The 17,567-nt window shown below is 35.4% G+C and overlaps 1 protein-coding gene across 3 annotated transcripts in view; it reads right to left on the bottom strand.

Annotated features, from left to right (window-relative positions):
* Drak (Death-associated protein kinase related) overlaps positions 1 to 17,567 on the bottom strand; it is a 207,423-nt gene that overhangs the window by 151,254 nt on the left and 38,602 nt on the right. The window lies entirely within an intron of this gene.

The following is a 17,567-nucleotide window of genomic DNA, read 5'->3' as shown; positions in this document are numbered from 1 at the left end:
TCGAGAGTGCAAGTCCCCGCGCGATCGGCTGTTTGCGGTTATGGTCGTTTGACAATCAAGATAGCTTCTAATAAATCTCATAACGAGGCCGATCAGTTTCGTAATGGAGATTGCGCCACCGATTCGCCTATTGTCGGCCCAGACCACGGAGACAAAGGGTAACACTTTGGTGTCCGCTGGCGGTTGCGAAACGAACGCACTTTCAATCATTCATTATTCGAATTTAACTCGATTAGCGTCGCTCAAAATCGGTCCAGTCATCGACGGATTGTGAAAAGCGAAAACGGTCAATCAGCGTGATTGATCGAAACGTGGGCTTTGTCGTTATCAATTTCCTAATATTTCAATTGAACTCCTTGACCGTTGCGCGGTTCCGCATAGCGCCACTTCAATTAATTATATATGTACTCCACTAGAGTTTCTTGAACTTTTTTTTCATATTCGTAGTACTTAAATGTACATCCGTTTAAATATGATCATATGTACAACTTAATAAAAAGGAAGTATCCCAATTGAAAAATTGATATATGCAGGAAGAACTTGAACCAAGAAGGCGTGATAAGAGATTATTCAAAATCACCAGTCATCAATGGGTCGACTTTTCTAAGCAGGCTGTAAGTTTCAAGAACTATTGCCTCTACATAGTTGAATTTGAGTTATAAATTATTGATAATGAACGTATTTTCACACAATTTTAAAGTAAAAGTACTCTTTACAAAAATTCCATTTTTTTTAATTTAAGGTTGCCAATTTTAGAGTTGGTTGATATGGTTAAGGAATAAAGAAAAATGAAATAGTGAAAATGGCATTTTAACATGCCTGAGGTATCAAAGATCAACTTTTGTTGAGACAACTTTATTACACTCGATATGGATAATGTCCAGAATGGATATGGATAATGCGCATAACTCGATATGGATAATGCGCATAACTCGATATGGATAATGCGCAGTGACAAAATCGATTAAAGATTAAAAAAGATTAAACTTAAACAAAAAAAATCATATAGATATTGGCAACATTCCTATATTTGACAACACTGATTAAGACAATTATCATATTCAATATACTTAAATCTGCCTAATACTTATGAAGTAATAGGTGGTCGATGGATGCTTTTCAAATAACAATAGACCACTTCATAGTGTTCAAAGCAAGAGAGCAAAAAAGCATGGTTTTTCAAAGAAGTTGATAATAGTGAACCATTTTTTAAAATCACGAAAATCATACATTCAACGACGATCTTTACTCAAGTCCATAGCTTCCCTATCTAAAGCTTATAACAAGAAGATGACAGTGTTGGATACCTATGAGATACTAAGAACATAAATATACACATATTTATGAACATAAGTATGCACATACTCATGTCATTGTACGGCACGCCATGCCTAGGTAGACTCCATCTGTGATGGGCGTATCCTCATGTCATTGTTAATTCGTACGATCTTATTATTTCAGGTTTCTACATTTATTCAAATTTATATAAATTGCCGTTACGGATCACTATCGAACCTGTGTCAATATGTGGATAAAATATCACCGCAAACCATGGCCATAGCATAGATCAGGCGTGCTAGCGTTTTTTTAAGATCTAAAAAAAGTTCTCCGACAGACTCGGCCTGGTCGTCTCCCTGTCCTATGGAGAGTTTATAGTCAATGCCATGGATACGTTGATTTTAGGTAGTTTATTCCTTAATTTATTCAACAGCCATACAAAGGTCTTTGATCCGAAAGGTTTCGAATTATGAAACAAATCAACTCACACGCGAGAATAGGTTAAAATTTAACATCTAATCGCATTAAGGAATGCGCCTATGCGAATTTCAACCGACAACAAAGCCTCGATAAAAGGACAAGTCGTGATTGAGAGTGTTTGCATTGGTTTCTCGCAAATGGACAAATCGTGTCGACCGAGCGATTGTGCCAATATGCGTCTGTTTACCACTCGTATAATATAAAACGAGCGGTTCGTTAGCGCGAATCAAATGCGTGCTGCATTTTCAGATCACAGAAGATGAGATGATGATGATGATGATGATGCTGCTGCACTGTTCTAGACGACCTTGTCTGCTGCGCTTTTTTGTGAGTCGGGACGTCGAACCAGTTCTCCCCCGAGTGTGGAAAAAACGAGGCGAAATGAGGTGAAATGACCGGTCATTAACAGGACTCGACGGGTTGTCGACTCGCAAGCAACAATATAGGCTCGCGGAGGTTGAGGTTAGCGGTGAAAGGGTTAATAAGACGGTCGACCAGGTTCGAGAGCGTGCTGTTTGCTAGAGAGCCGGTATGAAAACAAACCGCTCAAATAATATTATCGAAAGGTGAGGAACTGACGCAAACATGCTATGAACAATATTGGATCGATCCACTTGAGCAAAGTTTTGGAGCATGTGTACATGTGTAAACAAGAGTACGTTATACTACCCCCATTCACTATCCGATGACGAATCAAGGTCATTTCTGTCGATTTCAGCAATCTCGTTGAGTCTACTCAAGAAACGTAAATAAACACGGTCCCAATAAGCCAACTCCCTCCCCTATAGACAAGCCCTGAAATAAACGTCTAATGGGAAGCTCACGAAAGTCATATGAATACGTATTGCTCATTTTTAGTTGATTTTGTATTTGTATTTAGTATTTATACAAGGCAAGACCAGGCTGAAGTTGAAAACAATGCTTAATAAAGTCTGAGGTAAGGCAAAGTTAAAGATAAGTTCTGAATAGAACAGTGTGATCCAACATTTTCATTATATAAATTCTGGCATAGCATTCGGGTCAATATGCCATATGATGACCTAGAATGCCATCTCGAAGATTTGTGGTGCAACATGACGTCACATACTACGGAAACTCACCTCGTGTAAGTCCCGAGAGGTCCAGATGCAAAAAATCAGTATTTTAAATTAGTTTTCAAAGACTTCAGGTCAACGTCCCTTCTTACAGAATCTATTTATTTTTTAGTTAATTTTCAATGTAAAAATCAATACTTAGTAACACAATGTATGAAACGCATTCAAGTTAAAGCGAAACATAATATAAAACGGTGCAGTTGTATAAAATTAGCCAGCATGGCTCGGTGATACTAATATTGGATAAATTTTGCATGAGGGTACGAAACTCTACGCCACTGCGTATCACACTCCTTGGCTCATCTGCCCAATGTTCGACTGTTCGTGCTTTCTCTTGTATACCACTCCAGCACTTGGTTTATCTGCCATTTACAGTTATCTTCTGTAGTAGACAAGTATTTCACACAGTATCCTCAATTCCATTCTACCTTCTCTCGGATACCTTTCCAACGCTCACTTTGTTCATCTGCCTCACATCACACGCAATCTCAAGTCCACCTGCCCAATGTATCTATTGGACTTGTATGTCATAGTTTCGTCATCTAAATGCTTTCTACCACAACAGAATCATTCAAAATTTCAAACAAACGCAAAATCATCTGCAGATGAGAAGGGGGTACTCAACGGCGCCCTTCAAACCGATCGGAGACCCAGCTTGTTGACCTCTCAATGTCCGTTGTTTTGAAGAAGCACGCAAAACAATCGGCGCCAACGACGGGAAAAATCTCGGCGCCAGCGTCGTCGAAACAAGGCGATTACCATATAGGGCAATTCGACGACAACAGGGGCTCGACAGCGAGCGTGCGTATCGTACCCCGCGTAACATACCCAGGATTACCATCTCGGAACATACCCACGAGTATATAAATATACATGTACTTCAATCATAAATTTGTCGCGGTTATTATGTTCATATGACTGCTGGATTGCTCACTCAGCCTCGATCGTGATTTTTGCTACCTTTTATTTCTGCATTAGCCGACACTTACCGGGAGGAAACGATTCGACGCGAGTCTAATGCGTAACATCATGGTGCGTCTCGACCTATGACTCAGACATGAGAATCTCAAAGTCAAAATGCGGTAAGAAATTTAAGGGTGTCATCGTTTTTGCACAACCTACTTTTTTTCAGCGCGTATGCCGAATATGGTGATTAATTTATTGACCTCGTCTGAACCCATAAGCTTTAAGTTCGATGAAATTCTTATTAAAAACAGCAGCAACAAACCGCAATAACGGAAAATCGCAAAAAAACGTAAAACGCATGTCTAAAAATAATAATCAAGCCTCATTCAAAAATATAAGTCAAGGCCTTCGCAAGAACGAAATTTCTGCTCAAATATCAAGCCTGCTCATTGATGAAAAATTGATAAGATGGAATCAAATCATCAGTTAATCGTAAGATGCTTAGTGTTAAACGAATGTACAGCATTCATCATAACTAAAGAACGGCGGTTAGGTTTCCAGCATTAAATAACAATAGACCTCTTCATTGTCCTATAAAGCAGGAGAGCAAAAAAATGATTGACAGTAGAAATTGACATTTTTACTGAAACATAGTGAAACATTTTTTGGTCGTCGAGCAACCTGACGTCTTTTAGTCATAACTACAGGCACTACACTAAAAATATATACATATTTACAGACCAAAAATACATTTACATATACATATATAATCATAAAAAAACAATAACATTATAATAATAAAAAGTAGATAAAGTAAAAATATCAAAGAATAAAATACAAAGTAGGGAATGTCTTGCACCTATAGCCAGCACTAATGTATAAGAAACAGCCGCAAATACAAAACATCCCTGCGAGGTCCAAATGGAAGAGAGAAGATCGAAATTCCACTCATACATCACATTCAATTATAAAAATAAGGATGAGCGCAGGCTACCAGACAAATAGATAGGTTAAAATAATCTCTGATAACCTACTGAGGTGGAAAATATCACATCCAGGCTCAGCAGCAACGATTTCATTAAGAAGTCGGACAGCTCTTAGTATAGAAGCCATCGGATAAAGAACTGTGCGGACAGGAGGTATAACTATCAAATGATGATGTCTACCACGCACATAATTATTAGAAACATAAAGTTTCAACTTTTCTAGCAACGACGAGCATGACGTATTACCATATGTACATGGTTGGGGTTACCTGTCTTGGAACTTCTACTGTTTATTTAAAATGTATGTAAAAGTTTCAGCTGAGGACGGTCAGTTTGAGGATCAATAGCAAATATTCTGAAATCTTTCATCAAGATTTAAGTAAATGGATCAAACCTGTTCTGATCTTCTACAACAAGTTCAATACGACTTGATCACATCGGCCCAAGACAAAAGGGACTGATTGCCTAAGTGTGCGACTAGGTTTTCAAGAATGCGGCAGAAACAATATTCTATTCATACGGCAAAGTGTCATTTGAATGTGCATGCATATGTAGAAAAACAGAAGAAAACGACCTTGCACCGCGAGTTGCATTCACATGCATTGTGTGCACCCGGCGACCTTGCACTTGAGCGCTTTTCCACCAAACTCCTTTGTTCTGTTTCCCACTGCCACCTCCGACGCAGTTAACCCACATTTGGCGATGATTTCTAATTGAAAACGACCATTCCCGATCTTGGCGTCATTTTTCCTCTCGTTTCGTCTAATCGTCGACAAATTCGCCAATCAAAAATCGCTAAGCTGGAGAGGCCGCGACTTTTGGCCGACTTACACACAGACCCAGTTGCACGAGAAGATCGATAATTAATTACCGATTCGAGTCATGTTCGATTCTTGAAAATATATTATAAGATCGTGATCGTCTCAATGTTTGACCGGTGATTTACAAACGACTCGAGAGTTAGAAAAAAAACCTCATACAGCACGGATGATTAGTTTGTATTTGTAAAACGTGATTTATTTCAACGACGCAAATACATAAATGCATTAAAAATATACGAGTGCATATTTGACCGCATTAGCTCTCTTTCGCCTTTCGATATTGTATAACCCGATTTCGTATGCCAAAAGTTTACAGTTATTGTCACAAGGTGCGTTTAAAAAAAACTTTCACAATGCATGTCAATATGAATATGTATATCAACAGGGGCAGATTTGGTACATAAGAATATTAAAGTACAGTGTACTTAAAATAACTAAACCAGTACAAGATTCAAATCAAAATACATATTATTAATGTGAATTGAATCCTTTTTGCAGAATTACGCCACACAATACGCACACGAAATATACTGATGTAAGATCGAAACGAAAAATTGGCACTCGCTGCTGTCAAAATGGCTTCACATCCATGATCATAAAGATTGGTACGACTGCATTTGCGTAAATTGCTTTTTCATAAACAACATAATTTTTCGACATCAATTCGTCAAGATTTAATCGAGTACTGCCCGCATATAGGACAATGTAAAGGTCTTTTCATACTATCCAGCACTGAAAATTAACAGCCCGGCACAGCAGTGCACGGAAAAGGCTACTTCTATTCATACTATACAGCGGCGCATATTCAGTACTGACCGAGTGCAAGGCAAAATGGTCTTACATATACATACATTACAGAGCGCGACGATACGGCACAATATTGCTTGCGTCAATCAACGAGTCAATATTTTCACAATATGACGTTTCCGCAAATATTCACATGCGCATGCTCACTTTCGTTAGCACTTGCTACTATGACGTCACTTTGGGCGTGAATATTTCCATCCTGGCTACAGAAAAACGGTTTTGCTTGATACGTTGCGGTGACATGCACTGCTGTATAATATGAATAGATTTTTTCAGCTACTGGTGCTACGCCCCGTACACATTACGGAACATATGAATGCGTCCATATAGAATGTACCAAAGAATACTTTTATGCCGGTAAGAATAGACTTCAAAGTGGTCATGTTACGTGGATTAATAATCAGTGTTATGTACTACTTAATTAATATATAATTTCGAAAGAGACTTTGTATATAAGGTTTAATGTTATGTATAGAGGTAGGATAGCCAAAGTGCGCTCATTGTTCCATTGTTGTAAATCCTTTGTAAAAAAGGTTCGACAAACCTTTAACAATGCATTTACAACATTTGAACAATACGCAGCACCTTCTGGGTCCGGGCTTTAGTTATGTAAGGTATGGTAACTATGTAAGGTTTGGGTGGGAGCATCGAAAAACAAATCAATGTTTCCATAACTACGATATCGATATCGTTGAATATAATTTTTTTTTTTTATTCAAATAAATTTAATAAAAAAACACATTCATATTTACTATTAGATTAGTCATGTTTAAAGCTGTTTTTTAGTCTTTCTATAATATTATATACTAGTGGTTTTACCCGGCTTCGCTCGGTATTTGTAATATAAACCGCTTAAACATAGCCAATCTAATAGTAAACATTTTATTAAATTTATTTGAATAGTTTTATTTTATTTAAATTTGTTTGAATATTCATTTTTTTATTAAAATTGAACATCACGGAATCTACGACCCAAACAAACATACATACATACATACATACATAGAAAGTCTCTTTCGAAATTATATATTAGATAGTATACAAATTTTCTTATATAATATAAGATGAAGAACTATTCATGTCTCTCCATTGGGTAACGTACATATGGACAATAATGAATCCATGAATCAAAAAAAAAACTTCGTCTGTCTATTTTTTTTACCCTTATTATATTCCTGTTATTTTTGATACTACTAGTGGTCAGGTGTACGCCTTCGCGTACTCGTTTAAAGCAATAACCGTCTAAAAAAAGTCAATTGACAGAATTTGTACGTGCGTATTGTCACTGATACAAAATAGCGATTGTAATGACGTATTGGTTCAGAAACTTGTAATGTCACTGCATAATACATGCATCACAAAGCAACATCAGTGCGAAATACCATTCGAAACGTTTCACAGCCTTCAGCAAGAAAACAGTGCCAAAAATCCATTGTATTCATACGATGAACTCCAAAACTTGCAAAAATCCAAGTCGTCCTCGAAATTTCACGCAAGATTAATAGCCAAAACTGAGATCGTCGAACCCGTGCACTTACTTGTAGGTCATCTCAGAACACACAAAATCCAATCGAATCCAATGTCAAATATGTCACGCATCCTCGTGTGTAACTTTTTCCCTCGGATTCCATATTTAAAGCTTACGTACAATATGTGTCAAGATTAACACCAATTTCCGCGAACGTGTGTTCATACATATAAACAACAAAGCACGTGAAAATCCACATCGACAACGAATGTGAAACAAGGTTGGTACTTTTACGAGATAGATCACCGATAAATCGGTTTTATTTTAGATAAGCAGAACCGATTGATTTTTTCTGTGGCTAATTGCACGTTGCTAACGTAATAAGCGACCGAGAAAATCGTATACGAAACGTGATGTAATAATTATAGGCTGCTTTTTTAAGTAAAATTCTCAGTGCCTTACTTACTGATTTTACAACAGAGAAGTTTAACGTGAGAATGTCACTAAAGAAACACCGTTTTACAATTAATTCAAAATATGATGTGGCTTCGTATGATAAATGTATTCATGTTCTTTCTGAATTAAGTGTAAGGTTGCTTGTCTAGCAATGAAACTTTATTACGTTAACATGTTTTGAACGCGATTTGAATTATTACAGAATGGCTCCAATCTGACTGACACGTTTCATTATGCTCTAGTGGCGATTAAGATGGCTACATTCCAAACAACATAAGATTTGATAATCATAAAACAAAATTCCGAAACACATGTATACAGTGGCATGCCGTCATTGTACTGTAGGAACTGGGCTAGTCCCTTAAAATATTTTACCTAAAATTTAAAAATATCAACAATTCAATTACAATAAATTCAAATCGTTGTCCATATTGATATTGTTCACTCGGATTAGCAAAGTTCGGAAGCCGGAATCGGTCCTACGTGAGGTAGTGGTAGTGGATTGTTATGGTGTGGTCCGTCGCGTTGTTCGCTTGCACGGACTCGCCCTTCTCAATTCTAATGAATTGTTATGTATAGGCGTTCCGTCGAAGATAAAACATTTTTTATTAGTTTTCTCGTCTCTTCAAGCATTTATGGAATTTTTACTAAGAATGTTCTGATTTGTCTATGAAACATCATTCTGAACTATTTTTTTAAATTAAAATAACACATTTTTACAAAGCACTTTTTGAGGGCAAATATAGCAAGGGACTCGTCTTGCGAAACAATTCCCTGTAAACAAATCAGTGTAGAGCGCGCGGAAAAAAATAATGAGGACTTAGAATGCTGCATTCTCGATTGTTCAACAAATCATTCAGAAGATTAAGTTTTGAAGACAAACAAGATGAAAGACAAAAATAAAGGTAGGATACTTCTGTTAGCACAAATATGAATAATCATTATTTCAAGAATTAAAATTAAAAAATTAAAAATATTTTTTTGTCCATACTTAGTCGCCTGTTTCAAAAGTTACGGCACGCCACTGATATCTATGTATGTAGGATCTAGTTGTGAGGAGACATAGGCGGCATAGTAAAATGAGACTCGTGTGGTTTAAATAAAACATTGTTGATTCGGCGGAGCGCCACAACAATGTAAGCAAGATGACAACTTAACCATTCTTCATCTTCATACATGCCAACCTAATCATTTATAAATGCATTTTTCTAGGCTAGACAACTAAATCCTACATATTTCTTTGGTGAATAAATGGGAAGCATCGCAAAGGATAAGTAACAAGTTAATGAATATTAGGTTGAACTGAATCAAAAGTTTTCTTGGGAAAGGTTTATATGTATGTACTTACAATGATTTCCAATTTGTATTCTGAAGCAGGAAGAATTGAAAATAGGAAAATACTATTTTGTTTCCTGAATGATTGAAAGCAGCCTTTTAAAGGGTCAATTCTGAATCACGCAAGATTGAATACGATAATGAATTCTCAAATAATCACCGCAACAAAGGAGCCATTAGCTCGCTACGAATAAGGAGAGCCGACAATTTGTCCAGTTTTTACAATCAAACCTCAAAAGAGACAATAAAATCGCTCGCGAACGTCATCTTCAATATGCGGCCATATAAAGGTAAACACACACACGCCAACACTCCGATCAGATACGACACGAAATTTATTGTAATGGCCGACGAGCTTGAAAAAGATTTATGTTCGTCGTCCGAATCTCGCCAAAAAAACGCATATATCTTTATCATTGACATTTTTAGTGGCTTATGTTTTCCTTTTTTTTATTTTTTTGATAATTTTTTCCCCGCAGATTTTCACTATCTGATGGCGAAACCTTATCTGGACACGCGATCTCTTCTCGGACAGACAGACAGCCAGCCATAACTCATACGTCCCAGTCTATTTATTTTACAGGCCCTAAACGTCGATTTATATAAGGAATGAGAAGCGGCCAGTCTTCTCATCGGCCATTACAGTGTACAAATATTTGATCGAACGACATGAAAAACGACCCGGCGTTGAACCGTTAGACGCCATATTTGGCAAACATGTCCAGAGGCGATCCGACAAAAAAAGACGAAAGAGCATCGTACAAAAAGTTGCAATTGCCGGTCGGCGCAATTTAGCTGCAAAACATACGCAGACCAGTGTCTGGAATGCAGATATGCAAATGCATCGTTAATTTCAAACTATATGACACCATCGTGCGTGCGTGAACTTTGCAAGGTCGGGAACTTGCGGTTATGACTTTTTCTGGCAACAATTTCCAATGTCAACACGCGAAATGTCTACATGAGAAATCATGCGATGAAAGTGAAATATCCAGCGAGTACAAACAGCTTGGGCCTTCCTTAATTTCTCTTGAGAAAATTGTATTCATATGACAAGCACTCTCTTCATCTACATATGTACATATTAGGGATTGCAATACCGAAAGTAACGATACCGGTAGTATCGGTTTTGACCGAAAATAAGCCTTTGGTAATACCGGTATCAAAAAAAGATATCTCCATGACTAAAAACCACGAAAAAGACCAATGCGTATATATTTTACATACGCGATATTGAGCGAGTTATTATTTTATAAATTGTTTCGATCTCTCTTTATTTTATCACGCCACACCTCTGTAAAATTGTTTTAATTTTTGCTTTTTTCCGATACATATCGTTAAATACAATTGTTTGGCAACATTTTCGGTATCGCGACCACCTTGCAACGTGTCTCGAGTTCGCAAACCAAATTAAACCATATTTCATTATAAGAAATAAATTTAACAACAGTTGACGATTTTACTCGTCATTAAAATTAGGCCGAATTTCCTCAATGGACAAATTCTTTTACATGCGATATCAACTCAAATGTGAAAAAGTAAATTAAACGATTTGTAATAAAATAACATCACTTAAAATATTAAAATGACTGATCTTGAATTAGACTAATTACAAGCAGTGTTAACCAGAACTTAACAATAAAAACAATAAAATGCAATTTATTATCAAAGATATAAATCATGTTATTAGTAGACACCGGATAGTCACAGTGCTATTCATTGCTCCATTGTTGTAAATCCTTTATAAAAAAGGTTCGGCAAACCTTTAACAATGCATTTACAACCTTTGAACAATACGCGGCACCTTCTGGGTCCGGTGACTAGTTATTAGTATCTTATAAGTATCACTTGTTGAATCAAATTAATTTCCAGAACTGATAAACGATATAAAAACAATTCACATATACATACATATGAACAATTACATGTTCAATTCATCATAAGAGATTATCGCTTGTAAAGAATCATTCTTTGAATTTCATATTCATGACGGTATGAATGTTAATAATGAAAATCGATAATTCTTATCACTCTGTGTATCATCATCATCATTTACAGCCATTAGCCATCCACTGATGAATGAAGGCCTCTCCGACACGCTTCCACTCGTCCCTGTTTTGCGCACCTTTCATCCATCTCACCCCACATTTTCCTGATTTCGTCTACCCATCTTCCCTGCGGTCTTCCTTTTACCCTTTTGCATTCTCTCGGATACCATTTTAGTACTTCTTTTGTCCATCTTTCGTCCATTCTTCTAGCCGCGCGGCCATTTCAATATCTTTACTCTATGCACTATGCCATACTTCTCACCCACGTATTCCAATACAATAACAAAAGAAAAAAACTTCTATATATACTATTTGCTACCAATGTTTCCTCTTGGCAGAGAATTTACCGCCATCTATTGAAAATGTATTTAATTAATTCATTTTTCTATCGGTGTTTTATATTGTTTATATGTATGTACATAGGTAGGTAGGTAGTTTTTACCATTTTTTTCATATTAAACAATTAAATATATGTATTTAAAAGGTATATGAAAAAAATTCGACCACATAACCGACGACACAAATCTTTTAATTTTTTTTTATTTAATAACTTAATATGCCAACACCCATGCGTTGATATGTCATCGAGTCCAACACTAATATGAATAGAACTGTATTTTCTCCGTTATTATACTTATTTAGAGTGTACATACATATAAATACGTATCACCCACCCCAAAGTGGACGAATTATATATGATATTTAACTATTTATGAGATTAAAATATATATGAAATTATTATGACCAGACCACTACTTACATATGAGATTAAATTTACAACTTTAAAGGCATTGTGCTACTAATGCAAAACGTTTCGACTCAAACTCATTCGAAAAAAACCTAATTTATAGACGATTGCACAACGGAAAAAAGTTCAAAGTGTTACAACAAAATTAACGTCTTATCAACGGTTATTAAGTGGTTATTAATGGATACACCTAGAAAAACTCGCCAAAAATATAATAAACAACTTAGAAAAAGAAGACGGGGGGAAAAAAAACACACATTAATGGCTCAATTCATCAACGACTCCTATCTACATAATTTTTTCTCTAATCCGATCTGAGATCTGCATTTCCATAAGTGCCAGTTTTGAGTCCCGAAGCAACGGGAACGGTGTTACGTTACGAGAAGAAAGAATGAAACTGGTTTCGTACGTATGTATGTATGTATGTATATTACACGCATTTAACACACTTCGGGCCGGAGCGCGCGTTCTCATAGAGCCGGCGACTGACAGACTGCGTCGACTGGCCTGCTAAACGAAACCACTTTCGTCTCTGCTCCACCGTTGTTGCTGTTGTTGGGTCTCCTACTTATTTGACAATTACCGACGACGGGACCAGTCTCGTCTGCATTCTCTCCGTCCAGTTCGCAGAACATCCGTAAACGCAGAGAGACAGCTGCCACTGTAGCACTCTTGACACGGTCCACATACACGGACAGCACTTTGCAATGTGCAACGATGCTAGTGTAAGATTGGAATTATTCACGAGGACTACGATCCCAGGAGCTGGACTGTGGAATATTTACCTGCTTCGTATGCAAATCGATCCTATGATCTTAAATCAATTCGCTACTGTACGGGCAGACAAGTCTGTTGCAATTTTTCAGAAATATGCTCAATTACAGATGAAAATGATTTGAATATTATATAGAATGAGTGTACATGCCTTGACATGATTCAGATAATAATTTTTACAAAAATTTTACCTGTAGAAAATTTCTTAGTATTTTTGTAACATACAATTCAGAAGAATACAACGGAACACCAGTAAGTAGTTTTTGGAATTTTCACGACTGAAGTATGTATTGTTCGTTGTTGATTCTAGTATGTATAGTTAAGAAAAACTTATATAGAAGTTTTAAAATGACCTACATATGTACATAAGTTATTTATTTATTTATTCTTATTATTTTTTTATAATAATAATAACAATATTATGACCAATATGACCGGACGGGTTGCCCCAATGCGTCACACCATTCTTACAAAAAAAAAAAAACAATAAAAAATTACCAATCATTTATCTAATTCAAATAGACTCGTGTTGAATCTCATGAAACTGACCAGTTCATCAACATGATAATTAAACAGGTCCAAATGTTCATCTATCAAATTAAGGAACTGGATAGCCTTTACAAGAGATGAGTTATCATTACAATATAATTCAATATTATTACAATATAATTCAATGTAAGGTCTTTAATAATATTACATTAAGCTTTGCTGTGCACAACATGACGGTGAAATTACTTTATCGTCTAAAAAATATAAATTTCCATTAATATAAAATATAGACGTACTAATTCCATAAATAAATTAATAATATCAACAACTGACGTATTTTACATACATACATATATTAAAACCTTATTTATGTAAATATTTCAAAACACAAAACACGAACTCAAAACTAACAAAAATTAAAGTCAAATTCTACCGACTGCTATACGTACGAATAATGTTGTATTTCTTGACCAAAATGCAATGCGAAACCGAAACGAAATGTGATAGGCCATCGCGGGTCGAGAGAGGGGGGGGTGCGATAACATGTACATTTTATGGCAGTCTCATGCTAGATCGTTCCGACTAAAACATTTTTCCTTTTATTCCGTTTTTTTATTCGATTTTCCATTCATTTTTCAATTATTTTTTTATGATTTTCTACAATTTATTCATTAGAATATGATATAATATAATTGAATAACCATTTATTTTTCAAAAAGGTTTCTCCGAGCTACAATTGAGAGATTATAGGAAAGGCTGAAGAGTGCCCCATATTAAGAGTTATAAGTATCAACTTCATTGTTTCCATGGCACGACTTATTCTTTCCATTTATTTTATAATATTCAAATTACGACAGGCATACTCATATCATATTGAAGTAGTTTTTCCAGTCATACATAATATGTGAAAAAAAAAATTACGAAAAGCCATTATTGCTTGCCTTCTGTCCATACACTTCCATACAAGCAATTACTCACAATATAAAATAAAATGAAATAAAGTTCCGACATATTATTGTAGTATCAAAATAGAAAAAATTCATTAATAAAATTAAAATAAATCCTTTATGATATGATCAACAGACAATTTCTGCATTCAGACATGCATACACACACACACCACTACGAAAGCAATCCAAGAACTATACAATAACATTTCCGGTATACTATTATACTTAAATTTTTTTCTTAAAAAAAAGTTGCGCAATCGTTAACAAAGCCCATACATCAATATCGACATTCAAATTCGATAAGGCACGTTCACCATGATTGACATTCACGTCACCGAATAAAACATATCTGCAATCGGTCGGGGTTAGTTTTGGTCGTGCGCCAGAGATATGCCGAAACCATCTGAAATCTTAACCTTTTCACAGACGTGTGCTTTCACAACAACACGAAAAACTATTGGAGGATAGGATAACTAAAGGAATCTCAGCTAGCGTTCCGCAGGGGAGCTTGCTTGACCCACTCTTATTCTCCACATATATATAAATGACATACCTATTCCAAAAAACTGTCACATAGCCCTATATGCAGATGATACCACTTGCTTCACAAGTAGCAAAAAACCAGACACTATTCGTAAAATTCTTGTATTTGCAATTAAAACAATGACGGAACACTTCACTAAGTGGAAAATTCAAATTAATCAAACCAAAACCCATGCGATATTCTTTAGTGTTAGAAAACATAAGCCAAGTTCAGATCTGAAAATCCCCTCTGGAGAAAGTCTGAAATGGCAATCAGTAATTAAATATTTAGGAGTAACGTTCGATAAAAGAATGAAATGGGCACCTCACATTGAGGCAGCGAAATGCAAGGCGATGCGGGGTATAACCTCAATATACCCAATATTTAATCGCCATAGTTCTTTATCATCTCAAAATAAAATAAAATTATATCGCGCGCTCATATTACCACTATTAACCTATGCTTCACCTGTATGGAATAATGCCTCGAATACCAACCTTTTCAAGCTCCAAATAATACAAAATAAATCCCTAAAAATAATTTATAACACACCCATATATACTAACTTGAAAAAACTGCATGCCATAAATAATATTCCGTTAGTTACAGACATTAATAACCAGTAGATTCTATGACAGAATCACTAATAACCATACTAACACACTTGTAAAGAGTCTCGGTGATTACTAGAGGTCGGAATCTGAAGGGGCCGGAAACGTGCCGCCTATTGTTCAATTGTTGTAAATCCTTTGTAAAAAAGGTTTAACAATGCTTTGAACAATAAACAGCCCCTTGAGATTCCGGGCTCTAGTGATTACAACAAAATGTCTATACGCTTCAGGTATAAACACAGATTACCTAAACACAATCTGCTTTAGATCGTCGACTTACGATGATCTTTAATTAATATTATGTATTAAATGTATTATGAGCATTTATAAGAATTGTAAATAGGTTTTTGAGCTCTCTTTCCTATTATGCTGTACATACATCAACATCAAAATAATATAATATCATGATTACTAACAAAATTAAATTAAAATTGTAAAATAGAAAATGATCAGTAGATCAGTAGCTATTAAAATAGATATAAGATGTATTGTGAAAATAATGCAGTAATAATAAAAAGCATTTAAAAATCAAAATAAATCATTTTAACGGAGAACTACGTACGTCTAGTCACGAGGGTAAATTGCGTGAATCAACTTGAATCTTTAAAAACAACTGATACGGCTGATAATAATGATGAATATTTCAAATATTCAAACGGTGATGAATTGAGTTACGTTACAAAAGTCCGCCATAAATATTTATAAATCGGCATCCGATAAGTTAGACCAAACAATGGTACAATAAGAGGCGGTCGCCGAATTGTCTGATAATAATTGAAATCGTTATCTGCTGCTGTAAACCCGGTCGGAATGTTGACATTTAAATGTAACACAATGTAATTTTTTTTCGCGATCACGAATCGATACGTCATAATCCAATCAATACGACCAACAAACGGATACAGCCGGACTAAAAATAAACAAAATGAAAATATTTATAATTATTATTATTGTAATGCAACACGCGTGACGCGGTCTAACCGCAAGGCAAAGATAATAGTGTAATTCATATGGATATAATGTATACATGTTTAGTGTGTATGATAAATGGACATTGACTGATTAATCCTCCCCACTCAACGATTGCAATAAATATTTCAAGTGTTATATAATCCTATTAAATATTTGTACGCGTACTACATTGTACTACATCGCCTCATATTATTGTGCATAACCGGAAACTTAGCGGAGACTGAACTTACATTTTTTTAACTTAATTTAATGCGTCTTTTTCAGCGTATTTAAAATTTTCGTGTGTTTATCTATATATAGATATTTATATTTATTATGTTTATATATAGATAATCTATACTATATAATAATAAAATTACAAATAAGAAGGAAAAAATACGGCAATTTTAAATTAGAAATAAGTAATATGTGTGAAAAAAGATTATACAATATTAAGGGTTGAATTTTTTTTTTTTTAATCTTGCAAAATGCGAGTTCTTATTATTTTACGTGGAAAATTGGTTTAATTAAACTTGTAAATAAATATTGAATTCATATACAAAAAGTGGTGACATAATAGGTAGGATGGTTTTGTCAATTTGATGAGGAACCGTTTCAACAATGAAATCAGATAAATTGGCAATCCTCTGATAGGAAAGCATCGACTTGGAATCATAAATATCCAAGTCTGACCAGCAGCACTGCAGAAATACTTTTGTATCAATTATTTTCAATTGAGGTCAACCCAGGGCTTGAACCCGTGAACTTCTCGGTAGTTAGCAGTGCCACAATCAACGAGCTATACTATTGGCTGTAGTTGCTAGTTCTCAAATAAAATTAAA

Source organism: Arctopsyche grandis, chromosome 11 (assembly GCF_051622035.1).
Source record: "Arctopsyche grandis isolate Sample6627 chromosome 11, ASM5162203v2, whole genome shotgun sequence".
NCBI classification, from domain to species: domain Eukaryota; kingdom Metazoa; phylum Arthropoda; class Insecta; order Trichoptera; family Hydropsychidae; genus Arctopsyche; species Arctopsyche grandis.
This window is presented reverse-complemented; position numbering and strand designations above follow the sequence as displayed.